The sequence below is a fragment of the Haliotis rufescens genome, unplaced genomic scaffold (assembly GCF_023055435.1).
Source record: "Haliotis rufescens isolate VD_foot unplaced genomic scaffold, xgHalRufe1.0.p SCAF_7, whole genome shotgun sequence".
Taxonomy (NCBI): domain Eukaryota; kingdom Metazoa; phylum Mollusca; class Gastropoda; order Lepetellida; family Haliotidae; genus Haliotis; species Haliotis rufescens.
Genome location: NW_025964361.1, coordinates 30054067 through 30060066, shown reverse-complemented (window position 1 = coordinate 30060066; position 6000 = coordinate 30054067).

Here is a 6000-nt window from a genome sequence, read left to right as displayed (position 1 = left end):
CGTGAGCAAACCAATAGATGTCACATACTCGACGTTTGCCAAAAGGTTTAAAGCTTTTAACGACATTTAAACTTAACTTTCTTCAACAAATACCAAGATTACAATTCATGAAAGCGCTCGTAAAATCAACACTACGTATCCGCACCGAGCACGAGACGCATTGTCACTCATGTTAAGTATGCGGTAGCGAAGCATGTTCCCACAGCTTCTTGCTTGTAACCATCGCTTACACGCGTTAGCACATTTTATTGGAGATTTGGACTCAAAACTTCTTTTTATTTAATTACCATAAAACTGCAAATACCCTTTTTACTGTTTTCGATCACCAACTTTATTCAATTGAAGCGTGCTGATATAGGCTGCAATGTGCATTTTTTTAAACCAGGTTTATTTGCTGTAAACCCGATGGCATTATCAATTAATTTGTGATTTCAAATACTTTTGGCATGTTTCTTAACAAAGAAACTTGGGAACTACATGTAACAAATTTCAGAAAGTTCTTCAAGTTTTGCAAGAGTTTGGTTCGTAGATTCAAGTACAAACACGGCCTTGAGAAAACAGTGGTACTGGCAGTAGGTACACGTTGACATGTGTAATTGAGGAGAAAACACAATTACAAATTAATTTAGATCTTACCAAAAACACATCACAAATACGTATTCAAGTGATTCTAGATATCTTAAAATGGTATCTTAGCTTACCTTCAATAGAACTACAATGGCAGTTAAAACACACTGCATTAATTTACCAGCATTGTGATTAGTACGAATACAACTGTCTTCTAAATCATATGATGAAGTTTGGATTTTAAATAGAACTTTTATCAGTGCTTGATTACAGAAAGGGTTACACTAATTCTGGCAAATTATTTAATTTTATACGAGAACGACTTGAGAACGACTTTCCTGCCAATGCTGAGCTGACACCATGTGGTATAACTCACACAATTGTTAACATATATTTTAAACATAATTTCACCGAAGAACGTTATATTAAGGTTGCCTTGACGCGTTATGGGGTTGTTGTGTCTGTCAACACACACACACGCACGTACGCACGCACGCACGTAAAGGGAAAAAGGGGGTCAGACATATTGTTCTTGGCTCGGTTACCGTTCTCATTCCATCCCAAGCCATAAATTGAAAACCGTTCAATATATTTCAACGAAACTTGGTACATGCATTGCTCATCAGCTTATCGGTGGCCTTTGCTGTTTTGAGACCCGTGAAGATTCCAGGGTAGAATAGGTCTTCAGCAACCCATACTTGCCGTAAAAGGTGACTATGCTTGTCGTAAAAGGCGACTAACGGGATCGGGTGGTCAGACTCGCTGACTTGGTTGATGCATGTCATCGATTCCAATTGCGTGGGTCGATGCTCATGATGTTAATCACTGGATTGTCTGGTCCAGACTCGACTATTTTACAGACCACCGTCATATAGCTGGAATATTGCTGAGTGCGGCGTTAAACAACAAAGAAACAAACAAACTTTGCTGTTTTGAATTTTTTTATCAATTTATTTTTTTAGGTTTCCATGGAAACAATTTCGACTTAGTCTCGAACGAGGGTAGAGTTCGTTTCTGGGCCATACCTTAAAAACCTTACAACATGTTTCAACGAAACTTGGCATATGCATTATTCATGGGTTTAACTGGTGCATTGGCTATTAATTACTCCGCCGATCTCAAGTACTTGTAAATTATGAAAGAAAACCGGTGTTGGGGGAATAGGTCAGTTTATTGTTGACATAAAACATGATAAAAAATAAATCGTTGCTCATAACAACAATCACTTGATTGTCTGGTCCAAACGCTATTGTTTTCATACAGCCGTCAAACGGAACTCAGAGACCACACGCGCTTACATTTCAGTCACGCAACATACTGCACACAGTCATATGGGATATGACGTTGCCTTCAGCGTTACACCCGTGTGACGTCACTCGCTTCCAAACTGCCAGTAACCACAGAAAGGCCACAGAATTGTTCTTCGAGATTTCTTAATTTTCTTTTTAAGAACCCCTTGGGGAAGCGGGTTAGAAACGGTTCCCGGCACTTTCGCCGTGAGGGGCGACTATATCTGACCCGGTGGTCTTGGCTTATTGCTTGGGTCTTGTACATACTATCGACCACTGACGCAATCATTTACACGTTTTAGTCCTTGAATAGAATCCCGTTACGTGACCGTTCCCCTTGGTCTAGCATCTGTCTGTCGACTATTCCTTATCTGCCACAATTTCCCATTCTTTTCCCCACCCCCTCGCGCTTCACCCGACCCCGGCGAAGGTTCATCACAACCCCAGCAGCCTTTTTATCAGATGACCCGCCGATAATCTCCCGCTGACGCAACCACGAGAGACAAACCTATAAAAATTGCATAGAGGCCTTAAAAAAAATTCATGCGATTCAATTGCAACTGAAGCCTCTTTTTTATATTTTCAAAAAAATGTGGCGCCAGTCTCCTTCATTTCCTGAAAGATTCATTTTCTACCAATCAACCTTCCATGGTCAGTAATGGTTGCCATTTCAAAATTATGATTAGCAATAACGAGAAATAATGAAGCTATTTCAATCTGTAGCATTGTATATGATTGATAGGGTATCTCCTTAAACTTCCTATCTCATCGATTCTTGGTAATGAATTAGATATGTCGCGGGTGTCTCCGCTTATCCTTCATATGAAACACAAAAACACTGTCAAAAGAAAATTATATCGCTATATAACCACTTGGAATTGACAGGGAAAAGATTGTTCTTCCGAGTGTTATAACACAAGGTATGTAATAAATGAATATTATATTCCCCAGGTCGTCTTTATCTGACTGGAAGTAGATTGTGTTTTTCGGGGGCAAGGGGCGGGGAGTGCGAGCATTTAGAGAGGAGGGACTGATAACATGGACTTCGATGAACCTAGACGATTCATCTTTACTCGAGTTAACGCTGTCTTCACTCATTCACACTCGTTTCACCCCGAGTCTGAATGGAAACCGTTGTGTTGTGTTGACACACCGTGGGTCAGAACAGGCTATCGTTTGTCTGATGTTTGATACACCGTGGGTATCTGGTGTCTGAATAGGTTGTCGTTTGTCTGATGTTTGATACACCCTGGGTATCTAGTGTCTGAATAGGTTATCGTTGTCTGATGTTTGACACACCGTTGGTGAGCTGGATAAGAGTGTGTCCTGGTGTCTCAGGTTTGACTCCCCGTGGTAAAATGGATCAGAGTGTCCTGGTGTGTCAGGTTTGACTCTCCGTGTGTGAACTGGATCAGAGCGACATAGTGTCACAGGTTTGACTCTCCGTGTGTGATATGGATCAGAGTGTGTCCTGGTGTCTCAGGTTTTACTCTCCGTGGGTGATCTTGATCAGAATGTGTCCTGGTGTCTCAGGTTTTACTCTCCGTGGGTGATCTTGATCAGAATGTGTCCTGGTGTCTCAGGTTTTACTCTCCGTGGGTGAACTGGATCAGAATGTCCTGGTGTCTCAGATTGACTCTCCGTGTGTGATCTGGATCAGAGAGTGTCCTGGTGTCTCAGGTTTGAGTCTCCTAGGGTGATCTGGATCAGAGAGTGTCCTGGTGTCTCAGGTTTGACTCTCCGTGGGTGATCTGGATCAGAGTGTGTCCTGGTGTCTCAGGTTTGACTCTCCGTGGGTGAACTGGATCAGAGTGTGTCCTGGTGTCTCAGGTTTGACTCTCCGTGGGTGAACTGGATCAGAGCGTGTCCTGGTGTCTCAGGTTTGACTCTCCGTGGGTGAACTGGATCAGAGCGTCATAGTGTCTCAGGTTTGACTCTCCGTGTGTGATCTGGATCTGAGCGAGTCCTGGTGTCGCAGGTTTGACACTCCGTGGGTGAACTGGATCAGAATGTGTCCTGGTGTCTCAGCTTTGACTCTCCGTGGGTGAAGGGGATCAGAATGTATCCTGGTGTCACAGGTTTGACTCTCCGTGGGTGAACTGGATCAGAGCGTGTCCTGGTGTCTCAGGTTTGACTCTCCGTGGGTGAACTGGATCAGAGCGTCATAGTGTCTCAGGTTTGACTCTCCGTGTGTGATCTGGATCTGAGCGAGTCCTGGTGTCGCAGGTTTGACACTCCGTGGGTGAACTGGATCAGAATGTGTCCTGGTGTCTAAGCTTTGACTCTCCGTGGGTGAACGGGATCAGAATGTATCCTGGTGTCACAGGTTTGACTCTCCGTGGGTGAACTGGATCAGAGTGTGTCCTGGTGTCTCAGGTTTGACTCTCCGTGTGTGATATAGATCAAAGTGTGTCCTGGTGTCTCAGGTTTGACTCTCCGTGTGTGATATAGATCAAAGTGTGTCCTGGTGTCTCAGGTTTGACTCTCCGTGGGTGATATAGATCAAAGTGTGTCATGGTGTCTCAGGTTTGACACTCCTTGGGTGATATAGATCAAAGTGTGTCCTGGTGTCTCAGGTTTGACACTCCGTGGGTGAACTGGATCAGAGTGTCCTGGTGTCTCAGGTTTGACTCTCCGTGGGTAATATGGATCAGAATGTGTCCTGGTGTCTCAGGTATGACTCTCCGTGTGTTAGCTGGATTAGAATGTGTTGTGGGGTCTCAGGTATGACTCTCCGTAGGTGAACTGGATCAGAGCGTCATAGTGTCTCAGGTTTGACTCTCCGTGTGTGATCTGGATCAGAATGTGTCCTGGTGTCGCAGGTTTGACTCTCCGTGGGTGAACTAGAACAGAATGTGTCCTGGTGTCTCAGGTTTGACACTCCGTGGGTGAACTAGAACAGAATGTGTCCTGGTGTCTCAGGTTTGACACTCCGTGGGTGAACTAGAACAGAATGTGTCCTGGTGTCTCAGGTTTGACACTCCGTGGGTGAACTAGAACAGAATGTGTCCTGGTGTCTCAGGTTTGACTCTCCGTGGGTGAACTAGAACAGAATGTGTCCTGGTGTCTCAGGTTTGACACTCCGTGGGTGAACTAGAACAGAATGTGTCCTGGTGTCTCAGGTTTGACACTCCGTGGGTGAACTGGAACAGAATGTGTCCTGGTGTCTCAGGTTTGACACTCCGTGGGTGAACTGGAACAGAGTGAGTTCTTGTGTCTCAGGTTTGATACGACCAAACACTCCGAAAACCACTTTTCCACTTTCCCGACTGTTTGATCGTCGGACTCAGCAAATGTGTTTGAACCCTACTAGTAGGTTTATTTCCTAGTGGTGTTTTAGTGTGAAAATTCGACAAACAACATACATTCTACATTTTTGGACACAAGTTTTGTTCATTTGTAGGCTTCGTGATTCATTGTTCAATAACACTCAAAGATAGCAACGAGTGTAGTAGCAGCAGTTTGTAGGCTGTCTCCCTAACACTGGAGACTAAATTAAAAAACGATCCAAATCAAGTCTAGAATGATAAGGCAAGTCTAGATTGACTCGGTTCTAGGATAAAATTAAGCATTGTTTGGGGCTCTATTTGGATTATATAATTGTATTTTTGTAGACGGGTATTGTTCAAACAAGATGACTTTATTTCTGAGACTAATTGTTAGTCTACGGCGGTTAATAGCACCACACCATACGCTTACAGCGTACAATAGGCCACACACAAAATTCTTGTATCTCATAATCATTATATTCTTTCTTTACCCACCACTTCAGCCTTAATTTATGTTGTAATAAATAAAAAAAATATATTAATGTGGTCTTTAGAAGAAAATAAATCACGAACGACATTACTGGTTGTCGTTGAAGGGTTTATCAAAAAGTGCTACTTCGGAACGGAAAATAACTCGTAAAAGGCGGAACCGAAACCGAATTACCATGAAAAACAATTATAAGAACTTTTGGATCAGGTCGATTTTTAGGTGATGAGATGACTCTAGTTTCAGGTGGCCTTATCATAAACGGATGTTCAACTACGCTCTGGTACGTAGTGTACTGCCATAGACGCCAAGCAAGCCACCTCACAACCTCATCTTGACAGGTTCTGCTTGTCTACTGATGCTTGTTATGGAAAGTGTCAGAATTTCT